The sequence below is a fragment of the Portunus trituberculatus genome, chromosome 44 (genome assembly GCF_017591435.1).
Source record: "Portunus trituberculatus isolate SZX2019 chromosome 44, ASM1759143v1, whole genome shotgun sequence".
In the NCBI taxonomy this organism is placed as follows: domain Eukaryota; kingdom Metazoa; phylum Arthropoda; class Malacostraca; order Decapoda; family Portunidae; genus Portunus; species Portunus trituberculatus.
Genome location: NC_059298.1, coordinates 16428898 through 16444116, shown reverse-complemented (window position 1 = coordinate 16444116; position 15219 = coordinate 16428898). Strand labels below are relative to the sequence as shown.

The 15219-nt window shown below is 38.4% G+C and overlaps 1 long non-coding RNA gene across 1 annotated transcript; it reads right to left on the bottom strand.

Annotated features, from left to right (window-relative positions):
* Positions 1-13072: 13072 nt before the first annotated feature.
* LOC123518533 lies at positions 13073-14705 on the bottom strand. Its single transcript, XR_006678811.1, has 2 exons — positions 14557-14705; positions 13073-14283 (listed from the first exon to the last, which is right to left on the bottom strand). It is a non-coding gene; the product is annotated as an uncharacterized LOC123518533 (long non-coding RNA).
* Between the last annotated feature and the right edge of the window lie 514 nt (positions 14706-15219).

Below are 15219 nucleotides of genomic sequence, written 5' to 3'. Positions count from 1 at the left end.
TCCCTCCCCGTCTTTTCCACTCTTTCGTTCCTATTATGCACTAACTCAGTTAACACCACTTGCATCATCTCATACCTGTCTCTGGCATACTTCACACACTCCAGCATCACATGCTCCACCCTCTCGTCCTCTCCCGAGTCACACATCTGGCACACTTTGCTGTGGAACTCAGACCACCTGTAACTCCTTGCATTCACATCCATACACTGTGCCCTAGCTTTAAAGAGAAGATCACCACCCAGGCTTCCATCGTACCACCTCTCATACATCGGGGCCTCTTTCACCTTGTACCATTCCAGAGTAGTCTTTCGTTCCATCCCATTCCTCCACTCATTCAGTCCCATACTCTTCACATCTCTGTCTATCTCACTCTTCCACTTCCTCACATCCCATTCTGTTCCCACTCTGCCTCCTCTTGTCACGACCCATTCCAGCTCATTCTGATTCACCCCAGCCATTCTCACTGCCCACCCAACCTGTAGACCATTCCTCTCTGTCATTCTCATACATCTTTTTCTCCATTTGCTTCCACTTTCACTCCACAGATACACCTTCCTTGCTATACTTGCATCATCCATTCTCTCAAGCCTAATCTTGTACCTCAGTGTCGCTTTTATAAGTCTTTCCCTAAAAGAGCTCCATCCCATATCCCCTCGTGTACCTCGGTGCATTTAGTGCCAGCCTAGCTACTCTACACTGCCCCACTTCTAACTTGTCAATTTCACTCTCGTTCCATGCAATCACATCCTTACCATACATTATACTGGGGACAGCCACACTCTTCCTCACTTCTCTCAGCACGTCATACTTACTTGCTCTCATCCTTGCTGCGCTTCCTAAACGGCCCACCCACTGGTTCACCAAGCTTATTTTTTCATTCTTTGACTTTTCACACCCATTCGGACTCATCCACATCCTTAAGTACTTGTATTCTTGTGCCTGCTTCAACTCATTCTCTCCCAACCTCCATGCTGCATTACATTCATCCTCCGACCTATTCACAATCATCACCTTACTCTTCTCACTACTAAACCTAACTCCAAAATCTCTTCCATACCCACCAAACACATCCAGCAGACTTTGCAGCTCCTCTGCTGACTCACTCATAACCACTACGTCATCTGCATAAAGAAGCACACCTATCTTATCATTTCCCACACTCACTCCTGCATTCATCCTTCTCATTCTTGCTGCTAACTCCTCTATGTACAGGCTGAAAAGGGTTAGTGACAAAATATATCCTTGCCTGACTCCTCTCTCACTCCTCACCCAGTCTGTTTCTCCTGTAGAGGACAAAAAAGACACAAAACAGAAAAAGAAAGAAAAAAAGTAGCATTCTCTTCGTTAATGATCCCTAAACCTCGCTCACCACATCCTTTCCAGATACTCCTTCACAGCCTCCATCATCCTTTCACTCATCTCTCTACACAGTCCCAGCAGCAACACCATCCATTCCCTTCCTGTCTTCTCCACTCTTTCATTCCTATTATGCCCTAATTCACTCAAGATCACTTGCATCATCTCATGCCTGTCTCTCTCATACTTCTCCAGTCTCCTCCCCAAAACAGCCAACGTCATCCCAATACCCAAAGGTGATGGCATCTTTCGCCCTATTTCTCTCACCAGCTGTCTGTGTAAGATAATGGAACGGGTAATACTGAACAGGCTTATATACAAGGTGGGCCATGTACTCTCTGGCAATGTACATGGCTTCCTAAAAGGTCACTCTACAAGTCATTGTTTTGTTGAGTGTCATATAAATAAGGATGCTACCTGCAGAGCTTTCGTTGATCTCAAGGGTGCCTTCGACAGGGACAACAAAGATGTTATTATGGAGGAACTCATTCTCAAAGGTGTCAAAGGTAGACTATTAGGATGGATCAGGGACTATTTGTACACTAGAACAGCAGAGGTTTGGTTTCAAGGTGCAGTCTCCTCTGAGGAAGTCTTTGAGCTTGAAACACCACAGGGTGGAGTCCTTAGTCCAATGCTTTTTAATGTTTTAATGGACAAAATTGCGCGCTGTTCCTTTCCGTAGGGCACCCAGGTCCTCATCTATGCTAATGACATACTCCTCCAATGCCCCACACCCAGGATTCTCCAGTTAGCTTTGTCACAACTGGCAACGTTGTGTGTTCAAATGGGACTAGTGATTAATGAATGTAAAACAAAATTTCAAGCTAAAGGGAAGGTCTCTCGGCTGCCCACTGTAAACAATGTTCCCATCCCTAGAGTTCATATACACAAGTACCTGGGTGTTCAGATGAGCTTCAGGAAGTCTCTTCAAGCCGTCCACTATGTTCAAGACCTCTGTCTGCCACGGCTAGCACCACTTCGACTGCTAGCCAACAGGGGCCTGGGGGCTGGCATTCCAGTCCTATGAATGTTTTGTATATCTGTCATACGGTCCCTTATTGATTATGCTGCTCCTGTTTTAATACAGTTTAGTGCCACCCAACTCCGTCCCCTGGAGCTTGTTCAGAATGAAGCCATGCGGATAATCTTGGGATGCCCCAGGACTGCACGGATTGAAGTCCTCAGAGCTGAACTGCACCTGCCGAGTATTATGTGTAGGGTACAGGAAATTACTTGTCGCACAATTAGTTGGATGCACGGGCTCTGACTCTCTAAAGGGATCACTGACCCCGTGTATCATGATCCTCGCACTCCTACAACACCATACCTCAGGAAGATCTTGGGAGTACTGACAAGTGTAGGTGTAGCCGAGGCTTGTATTAACGTTATGTCACCGCTGCAACCCGCCTGGAACCCTCATTATGTCAGTGTTGATATTTACTCTCTGCGTCAGCCCAAGAGGGACTGGCTCCCTCATGTGCTGCAAGACATGTTCATGACTAAATTGTCCAAGTACCCACACGTTCAGGCTATTCATGTTTATTGTGATGGGTCAGTCAATGGCAGCAGGTCTGGATGTGGGCTGTTCATCCGTGACTAGATCTCTGCCAGTCTCTACACTGACACTGAGGTTTCCAGGCGGCTTCCTGCACCAATCTCTTCCACTAGAGCAGAACTGTATGCTGTACTGGAGGCACTCCACATTGTGGTGCCTCTCCATAAGAATGTATATTTCTTTATTGACAGTCATGCTGCATTGTACGCCCTTCAATCCACCTCCCCATGGACTGTGATCTAGTTAATAAGTGTCTTGATCTCATCCACGCCCTAGAAAGTGCCAGTGCCACGGTCCATTTCATCTGGATACCCTCTCATGTGGGTATCCCGTTAAATGAAAATGCAGACCACCTTGCTCAGTGTGCCCTACAAGATGACACAGTGGACCCTGGCACTGAGCACACTCTGGGTTATGTTAAAAGTAGCATTAAGGACTTTGTACAAAGTAGCATTAGTGATCAGTTGGAGCTTTGTTGCCATAGGGGCAGTAGCACTAATATTCACTATGCACGTGTCTCCCAGACCTGTGCTTACACCTATGGGAGACACACTGCATCACATGACAAGGTGGCAATGAGGCTCAGATTAGGCTACAAATACTTTTGGGAAGTCCTGGTGTGTGCTGTGTGCTGCACCAAGGAACACACTCTGCGTCACTATATCATGGAATGTCTTCTCATTGCTAAATTTAGGCCACAAGGTCAGCATGACTTATACAGCCTCATTGACCATCTCTTAGACTCAGCCACTCTCAGGGATATACTCAGGGAATATCCTCAGTTTGCCCCAACACTGTAGGATGTTTAGGCAATAAGGTGTGCAATATGTGTATTTATTTATTGAAATACTTGTATTCTTGTTGTGTATACTGTCCAGTGTTAGATTTTTGATACTTTAACTTTAAGTCTTTGCCCAGGGGGTGGGTGGCAAAGCCCATCCTTCTCCTTTCTTGTAATTATTTATTAATTCAACAATAAATGTATCAATCAATCAATCAATCAATTAATCTCATACCTGTCTCTGGCATACTTCACACATTCCAGCATCACATGCTCCACCGTCTCGTCCTCTCTCGAGTCACACATCTGGCACACTTTGCTGCGGGACTCAGACCACCTGTAACTTCTTGCATTCACATCCATACACTATGCCCTAGCTCTGAAGAGAAAATCAACACCCAGGCTTCCATCATACCACCTTTCATACATCGGGGCCTCTTTCACCTTGTACCATTCCAGAGTAGTCTTTCATTCCATCCCATTCCTCCATTCATTCAGTCACATAATCTTCACATCTCTGTCTATCTCACTCTTCCATTTCCTCACATCCCATTCAGTTCCCACTCTGCCTCCTCTTGTCACGACCCATTCCAGCTCATTCTGATTCATCCCAGCCATTCTCACTGCCCACCCAACCTGTAGACCATTCCTCTCTGTCATTCTTATGCACCTCCATTTGCTTCCACTTTCACTCCACAGATACACCTTCCTTGCTATTCTTGCATTATCCATTCTCTCAAGCCTAACCTTGTACCTAATAATAAGTGTCGCTTTTATAAGTCTTTCCCTAAAAGAGCTCCATCCCATATCACCTCTCAAAGCTTCTACTGCTGTGTACCTCAGTGCATTCAGTGCCACCCTAGCTACTCTACACTGCCCCACTTCTAACTTCTATCTTAATAAGTTTGTATGATCTTGACCTTGATGCTACAGGTGGCTCGGGATCGCTCAGGAGCCAGGCCTTTGGATCGGCTGCTCCTGTAGAGGACAAAAAGACACAAGCAGAAAAAAAGAGTAGTATTCTCTTCGTTAATGATCCCTACACCTTGCTCGCCACATTCTCTCCAGATACTCCTTCACAGCCTCCATCATCCTTTCACTCGTCTCTCTACACAGTTCCAGCAGCAACACCATCCATTCCCTTCCTGTCTTCTTCACTCTTTCATCCCTATTATGCCCTAATTCACTCAAGATCACTTGCATCATCTCATGCCTGTCTCTCTCATACTTCTCACACTCCAGCATGACATGCTCCACCGTCTCGTCCTCCCTCATGTCATACATCTGGCACACTTTGCTGCGGGACTCAGACCACCTGTAGTTCCTTACATTCTCATCCATACACTGTGCCCTCGCTTGGAAGACATCACCACCCTGGCTGCCATCATACCACCTTTCATACATCGGGGCTTCCTTTTCCTTGTACCATTCCAGAGTACTCTTTCGTTCCATCTCATTCTTCCACATATTCAGTCCCACCCACTTCACCTCGCTGTCTATCTCACTCTTCCATTTCCTCACATCCCATTCAGTTCCTACCCTGCCTTCTCTTGTCACGATCCATTCACGCTCATTTTGATTCCTCCCAGCCATTCTCATCCTCCATACCACTTGTAATCCACTCCTCTCTGTCATTCTCATGCACCTCTTCCTCCAATGACTCCCACTTTCATTCACTATTCTTTCATCATCCATTCTTTCCAACCTAACCTTGTACTTAAGTGTGGCTTTAACTAGTCTTTCTCTAAAAGTGTTCCATCCCATATTACCTCTCAAAGCTTCTACTGCTGTGTACCTTGGTGCATTCAGTGCCATTCTACCTATTCTATTCTGTCCCACTTCTAGCTTGTCAATTTTACTTTCATTCCATGCATCACATCCATACCATACATTATGCTGGGCACAGCCACACTCTTCCACACTTCTCTCAGCATATCATATTTGCTTGCTCTCATTTTTGCTGCACTCCCCAATCGTCCTACCCACTGATTCACTAAGCCTAACTTTTCATTCTTTGTCTTTTCACACCCACTTGGATTCACCCACATCCCCGAGTACTTATATTCTTGTGCCTGATTCATCTCATTCTCTCTGATTTTCCATACTGCATTGCTTTCATCCTCAGACCTATTTACTATCATCACCTTACTTTTTTCACTATTAAACCTGACTCCAAAGTCTCTCCTATCTCTGCAACTCAACTGTTGACTCAGTCATGACCACCATATCATCTGCATAAAGGAGCACCCCTATCTTATCATTCCCAACTCTTACTCCTACATTCATTCTTCTCAATCTGGCTGCTAACTCCTTTGTATACAAACTGAAAAGGGTTGGTAATAAAATACATCCTTGCCTAACTCCTCTCACTCTTCACCCAGTCTGTCTCTATATCTCCAAGTCTGTATTTAGCTCTGGTGTCAACATACATGCTATGCACTATGTTGATTATTTTTTCACTCAACCCAATCTTTCCTAAGACTCTAACATTTCTCTATCCACCCTATCATAAGGTTTTTCTATATCCAAAAAACCCTAAATACAGTTTACCTCCCTCCTTTCTTTTTTCTGAATCATTTCATTCACCACAAACAAGTTATCCTCAGCCCTCCTTTCAACGCGGAAACCATTCTGTTCCTCACTTAACACTCCAGCTCGCTCAATCCATTTACATAATCTTTCATTCAGCACTCCACTAACTACTTTACCTACTGTACGCATTTAATAATGCAATTGGTCTATAGTTCTTCAGGTCAATTTTACTCTTGTGTCCTCCCTTATGCAACAGTCACCCTGCATTCATTCCACATTCTTGGCACCCTCTCTTCCTCCCACACCTGGTTAAATACCTCAGTCATCCTGTCAATAACAACCTCCCCACCATTTTTATACATCTCATACTGTATCCCATCTAACCCTGCTGCCTTCCCATTCTTCTGCCTTTTCACACATCTCTCTACCTCCTCCTTGCTGATTCTCTCATTCAGTTCATCTGCATTCTTCCTCTCTAGAGTCACACATCCTTCTCTCACACCAAACACTTCACCTACACGTTGACTTGATCTTAGTGCTACAGGTGACTCGGATCGCTCCAGCCAAGGAGGTTAGATTGATGAAGGTGGCACATGCCTATACCTCTGTAACAAGAAAAGTGAAGCCAGTGGGTAGAGCTTACGATTGCAATTTACACCCAAAACATTGGCCTCTCCTGTGTAATTTGCAACTTTCTTTTTCATTACTAAAGGAAAAGTAAGAGAGAACTGATGGTTTGACTTGTGTTAACCATATTATAGTTTCCTAAATATCATGTTGCCCCTTTATTAATGGTGTTAATGCGAAATAGTTACAATATTGAAAGAAATACAGCAGGCCGTTTACGGGAGGAATTATGGCAAAAAGATTGCTTTTTCTCGTACGTATATTACATGATGAGGAACAAATAGTGAAGTAAAATTTCAGTGATTGATGCTTTTTTCCCATACTCAGTGACATGATATCATACATCATTCTAAATGAAAGAGAGAGAGAGAGAGAGAGAGAGAGAGAGAGAGAGAGAGAGAGAGAGAGAGAGAGAGAGAGAGAGAGAGAGAGAGAGAGAGAGAGAGAGAGAGAGAGAGAGAGAGAGAGAGAGACACCACGATTGCCTGCTGGTCACCCCGCTAGTCTTCCCCATTACGGAGCAAGCTCAGAGCTCATAGACTGATCTTCGGGTAGGACTGAGACCACAACACACTCCACACACAGCGAGGCCACATCCCCTCGAGTTACATCCTGTACCTATTTACTGTTAGGTGAACAGGGGCTACACATTAAGAGGCTTGCCCATTTGCCTCATTGCGCTGGGACTCAAACCCGGATCTCTCAATTGTGAGTCGAGCGTGCTAACCACTACACTACGCGGTGAGAGAGAGAGAGAGAGAGAGAGAGAGAGAGAGAGAGAGAGAGAGAGAGAGAGAGAGAGAGAGAGAGAGAGAGAGAGAGAGAGAGAGAGAGAGAGAGAGAGAGAGAGAGAGAGAGAGAGAGAGAGAGAGAGAGAGAGAGAGAGAGAATTTGGCATGCATGTTTTAAGTACGTAATTGCTAAACTGAGGAAAATCAACTTTCAGGCAAACTTTCACCTGATATACAGTTAACTTATCCTTTATTTAAATGCAAATGTATATATATATATATATATATATATATATATATATATATATATATATATATATATATATATATATATATATATACTTGTTTACATCTACATACACATATATATTTACATGTGTACATGACCTTGTTCAGTCATACGTTTGCCCCAAAGAAAGCTCCCCATCTCTCAACCAAATCCACCAAAGCTGGAAAACACTGTACAATGGAGACTCAATACTCAAACTTAATTAGTTCCAAATGGCTGTTCGAGTATCAAAAAGTTCAACTATCAATACCTATAAATCAGGTAATTTGTTCTAATTTTAGCAAAACCTCAAGTTTATAAAAAAATCATTGTAATTGTTTTTATGATTTTTTATTTGTACATGCCGTACGTGAAGGCTGGTGATAGATAATGTAGAAGAGGAGGGGAGAAGGGTGGGGAGGAGGAAGGAGGTCGTCGGAGGAGGAGTCACCATCCATGAAAAACATCTTTGTAACTTTTCTCCTGCTGTGATTCCTGTGAACCCATTAATAGAAGGCTATCTGTGGCTCACTAACACTTGCGCTCTCACTAGATTCCTTATTTTCACTCCTAATAAATCTCCTTGGTGCCATTATAAGTTTGTAAATGAAAAATTACCAACCGAAAGCAGAAGAATGTTGGTTTTCTCAAGACTGCGAAAAGACTAGGGATGTGCACCGATATCCTGTATACTGGATTACCAGTATTTCTGGTAAAATCAGTATCAGAACGGGACAATGGCAGCAGCGGAGACGGAGAAAACAGAGCTTTGTTTACAACCATGTGTGCAGCCGTTCAATTACCAGATATTTTCACCAATAATAAACCTTTGGTGTTAATATAAGTTTATAAATGAAAAACTACACACAGTATGCATGAGAATGCTATTCTGACGACCGCGGCAGCACAAGTGGCAGAAGGGGAAGGGAGAGGTCAGGGAGCCTTTGTTTACAACCACGTGTGTGGATGTTCAACTATCAGGTATCAAATTGAACATTTGCGTTCGAGTATTGAAAAGTTTGACTATTAAGACGTTTGAGTATTGAGTCTCCAATGTATTATCTAATTTGTATGTATGATTTACTGTCTAAATCTTGGCATGGTATGTCACGACTATTATGACTCTTTTAAGGTCATTTATATGGTAGGCAGCCTCTAAGCATGGACATAAGATGGAAAATAAGGAGCAGAGCTTAGGCGTTCTTATGTATTTTCAATGGGCGGCTGGTAATGTTTTGGGAGTAAGGGAGTTAGAGGTGGCAACGAACCAATAGCAAGTTGGCTTCACTTTTGTGACGTCATGCTGCTTTCTGTTATTCAATCTTCTTGGGTTAGATACATGTATTCAACCTCCTTGGCTCCAACACTTCAACAATTAACATACTGCCATATAATAGACCTCATTATCTTTACTAGGTACTACTAATAACTGGCCCCCCAATTTTTTTTTTTTTTTTTTTTAAGGAATAATTGGCAATACTTTGAAGGAATCAAAATGAACTTTTTCATACATAAAGTTCCATTACTATTACTATACTACATACATAAGTTTAAGTTTCCTATTACATCTCTTCAGTACAAGATTCTAAAAAGCTAAATTATCATAAGATCCCCCACTTTTGTCTTATTTCTATTTTATTATTTTCACTTTACACCAGTTTTACTTCCCTTGCTTTCATAATGGCACTCCTCCTCATTCTTAATCCTTTTCTGAATCTCAGATTACATGCCTACCATGCTTTCATGGCCTAGCTGCAAGAGGTTAACTCTTCCTTCAGTATGTTCATTTGAACCAACCACATGTATTGGGAAAAGGTGGCAATGTCCAGCAGAGAGAGAGAGAGAGAGAGAGAGAGAGAGAGAGAGAGAGAGAGAGAGAGAGAGAGAGAGAGAGAGAGAGAGAGAGAGAGAGAGAGAGAGAGAGAGAGAGAGAGTTATTTAAAGGAGTCATTCAAAAAACCTCCTCATCCCTTTACGGATCTATATATAGACTATTGTAAAGATGCCTGATCTTTAAAAGATGACATGCATAGCTGTATACTACTGAAAGAAAGCATATTATAATTTTACCTAAAGGACAATTATGGGCAGATTTTCATAAATATTTATATTTTTGTTATATAACAAGTATGCTACAATTTTCAGATTATGTCAAACAGTTAACAAAAGTGAAACTATATATATATATATATATATATATATATATATATATATATATATATATATATATATATATATATATATATATATATATATAACAAGAAAAATATATTAATAAATAATTCATAGATTTTAAATTGTAAATTTAAATGCTATATATTTTCACATTTCATATAATGCAACCTTGTTTAAGAAATTCAAAATTAGAGAAACATTGATTAGTGGTTCATGCTAGGAGTCAAATAAACACAACAGATGACTGATGTAAATTAGCTGTTTCACTGTGAAATGTTGTGTGTAGGTTCTCTATCTCTCTCTCTCTCTCTCTCTCTCTCTCTCTCTCTCACACACACACACACACAGATGGGGCCACACGAGCGTAAAGCCCAGGCCCTGTAAAACTACAATTAGTTATAACTAGGTAAATATATACACACACACACACACACACACACACACACACACACACACACACACACACACACCATACTTCATATACTGTAAGTTTTTTTTTACCATAGAGTTTAATGGGAATCATCTTATCCAGTTCTATAAGTACATAGGTTTGACTTTTTACATGCATCTACTCATATATTCAACTATAAAGTAAATAAAATTTTAACTATTAATAGTACGTATTATATTATTACTTAGAAAATATGTCTCATAAAATTAACACACTTAAAACTATGATATATATATATATATATATATATATATATATATATATATATATATATATATATATATATATATATATATATATATATATATATATATATATATATATATATATATATATATATATATATATATATATATATATATATATATATATATATATATATATATATATATATATATATATATATATATATATATATATATATATAAGATGCAATGGATTTTCATAAAATCATTACTTGCTTGTTTCAATCAACTAAGGATTACCTGAAAATACATGTTACTAGTTATATCATAATAAAATGTTTCCAGTTCTAAACTTTTAACATGGGTACAAAGAATATATATATATATATATATATATATATATATATATATATATATATATATATATATATATATATATATATATATAATTGAGGGAAAGTTTTCTTTAGCTTCATTTATATAAAAGATGATCTTATGTTTCGTATAGGTTTTGCTGATCAATACCATTTCAAGTAGGAGAAAACTTAATTGAAAGATGTAGTTCTACTTCTGATGGTTACTGCTGGGACTTATTATTCAAAGCAATTCTATTTACTAGGGGTCTTAATTGATGATTTTTCTTTATTTCTTTAACAGAACTTTGATGGAGCTTTACATGTGTAATACTCAGTTGCAATACTCAATGCTAACACCATAATTCAATAGTTTGTCAAAACATTCAGTTCATCATTTACAGTACAAATTGGTTACTATATAAATGTGATGTCCCAAAACTAATATTAGTATAATTTTTATGCTTTCAACTTTACATTTACAATAATGAAAAGTTGTTTGTATCACATTTTTTCAAACTAAAATTGCAAATGATAATCTTCCAAATTATATGTATTTAACGAAAAATGTGATTGAGAATATAAAATCAGCTTGTTATAAGTATACTTTAGTTTGTGTTGAAACAATGTGTGGAAATGTATAATCATGTGTTTAATTGTTTACCTCACATTCTTCCACTGTTATCAAATTCACCCTAAAATGCAACTTTTATTGAAAAATTATCATCTAATGATATTCATCTTGAACTCCTCAGTAATGCTTCTCAAATATATTTTGCAACTGCTCTTCCATAAATGCTCCATAACCAAATAACTCATCTTTCTGATCATTTTCATAAAATATTGATATCCACTGTGATAATATAAGTATAATTATAAATACAACAATGACTTTACCCTTATTCACAAAACATAGCCCAGCATTTCCTTTTATATTTGCTACTTTTCATTCAATCATAAAATAACTTACCTTTACATAATAAAACATAATTGCTACACTGAATGAGTTTATAACTGATTTCTTGTAAGTATATATGTATTTCAGTTATTATCATTATTTAGCATTATCATCACCAGTAATCTTTAATAAAACACCAAATAAAATAATAAAATGTAGTTGAGAGAGAGAGAGAGAGAGAGAGAGAGAGAGAGAGAGAGAGAGAGAGAGAGAGAGAGAGAGAGAGAGAGAGAGAGAGAGAGAGAGAGAGAGAGAGAGAGAGAGAGAGAGAGAGAGAGAGAGAGAGAGAGAGAATGAGAATAACAACTTAAGTTGCAATGTGTGACCTTAATTTACTCAATTCAATGTTTTCTTGTTCTTTTTTTTTTACTACAATGACTTTGTCCTTTTCTTCTAATACATAATACATAAATAATTATGACTTTTAATCTACTTTGTTTCAAAAGTAAGCCTTCCAGATAACCTACTTATAAAGGAACTTTCTTATAACCATATCTGAGAGCAAAACACTAACCTACTGAAATAATCCTGAAACAGATCTGTTGAAGTGCAGAACCAGAGGAACTGAAGTAACAATGCACTCTATGCTGTTCATAACGAACAGGCAGAGAGGAATGGAGATACCTCAACACTCTTATATATGAGACTAACCTCCCATCAAGGAAGAGACCTTGCCACTCCACCGTGTCAGGTAGAAACCAACTCTTCCCTCAATTTGTCATTATCTGTGGGTTTCAATGAATGTGTAAGACTATCCATCAGAATTTAGATAATAAAAGATACAAGTATGTTAAATTGCACACACACACACACACACACACACACACACACACACGCGGTGTGTGTCAATCAGATGAAAGAGAGATATGACAGGAGTGGACAAGGAGACAGGACACAGAGAGCTTAGCTCGGGTCCTGTAATACACAAATAGGTAAATACCAATAGGTAAATACACACACACACACACACACACACACACACACACACACACACACATAAATGGACAAATTCAGAATTAATCTTATACTAAAATAGGCATATATATATATAATCATTTTACATGAAAACTACTTTAAAAAATCTAGGAGCAAAAAAACAATTTTTCTATTAGATTATCTATAACATTATATAATATCAACAATACACATAACACAGTCCATAATTTATTTAATGAATCTCATGAAGACAAGTGATTCCCAATTCCATTGGGATGGAAACCATTAGTATCTAAGAAAAACACATTAACACTTTTCTTGGCTGACTGTTCTCAGTTATCCGTGAGTGAAAGTTATCAAACATTAAAACCAGAACACTGCACAATAAAACCTTTGCCTTGATATATCCTGTTTTTAAGGCAATACCATAACTGGCTACTCACTAACTTTCTCACAAGCCATAAAGTTAAAACTTGAGTTTTGCAAATTATAAACTATGTTTAAAAACTCTAAGTAAGAAATTTGTTTATAATATTATATATATCTATGAAATATATACTGTACATACAAACCTGAATTGATCATTTGAACAGAACTGGGAAACAATGAATACATCATTCCTCTAAACTTCTATCTAAATGTATATATGTATGTATGTAAATATACATAAACTACTTGACAAACACAAACTTTCCCTGATAGTAGTACACACAGGGATTTACACATACATGTCTATTTCAGATAGGCAATGCAACAAAATATATAGGAAGCTAAACTCTAAAAGCAATCAATTCTAGAAATGTTTGAGGATAAAACATATCTGCAACTATAGCACAATGAATAATCAAGCAGCAAGAAATGCCAGATTAAAAACATTATCAGCAATAATGAGTAACTTCTGATAAAGTAAGCACTGTATTACTTGACAAAATGCAAAAATCAGCTTTCATAAGAAAATTGGTGCACCACATAATCATAATAAAGAAATTAATAATTATGACTGGAGGATAAAAGTCAACTATAAAGTTGAACCTTAATAAATAAATGTTATACCATAAAATATTCTTAAGTAATGTCATGAACTTTTCATTGATGTATTATGCCAATCATAATATTTCCTCTCTATGAATATCTACATCTTTGCTAGTATGTTTACTTAAATGTGAATCACTATCTGTTTCATGGCTTAAATCTCCCAGTCAATCATGATTTCATTTACATCTTTAATCATCTGTCATCATTACCAATGACTATTTCCCTGCAAATATTTCTTTTCTGCTCATTTCAAATGGCAAAAAATTTAATTAGTTGTCATTTGCAGCTTTCTACTTACTTTCGCTGACGGACAGAATCCTTGTGGTGATCGGTGTTTTTCCTGTAAAAGGATGCAAACTCTCGGTATAAAGTCATCCTATCATGACTGGATTTTCAAAACTAAGTTTCATTTTCTCTGCTTGTTACCTCACCAACATTGAAGGTGTACAAAAACAAGTAAACCCTACAAAAAGGAAGAGGATGCTAGGAAATAAAATGAAAGAGCTGTACACAAACTGCTGCTATCACAAACTGGATGTGTTCATACATGGAAAGCAAACAGACACACATACAGAGACTGAGATACATAGATAAGAGGTTAGCTAACACTCACTGGTCATTCCCCTGGTCAGTATCAGATTCCTCAAATTCTGCCTTAGCACGGCGCTTCTCAAAGATGAATATAATAATTCCAAGCAGAAGCACCTCCACTAGAATACCAAGGAATGGCCACAATGCTGCATAGACATCTGAAAAATAAATAACATGCAGAATTATCATTACAATTCTTAATTTTTAAAATTTATACCATATGGGCTTTTCATGGGAATTTACAGGCTAAAGGAAACCATTACCCCAAGTAAGGAAGCCCAATATTCACTCACTCTGTGATCAGGATTTGAACCCATGAACATGGAGACCCCTCGGCCCCCAAAAGCATGTGTGGTTCCACTGTACCATGACAGCTCCTAAACATGGAAATTCTTATAGCTAGTTTCTTCTTAATTCTCCCTGATAGGACTATTATATTTAGATATGAGTTCTAGATTTTTTCAAGATGAAAAAAAAAAAAAAAAAAAAAAAAAAAAAAAGAAGAAGAAGTCTGAGATAACTATAACTCAATGCTACTCATATGCCTGGCATGGGTGCTGAACTTGTAACAAAGGCCTTACTTGCTACTATATGGTGTATGCCTTCCAGATTTGGGGAGGTTCATACACAGTTCTCCTTGACAAGATAAAGTTGAAAGCTAATTGGCCTCATCAATGCTCCACCA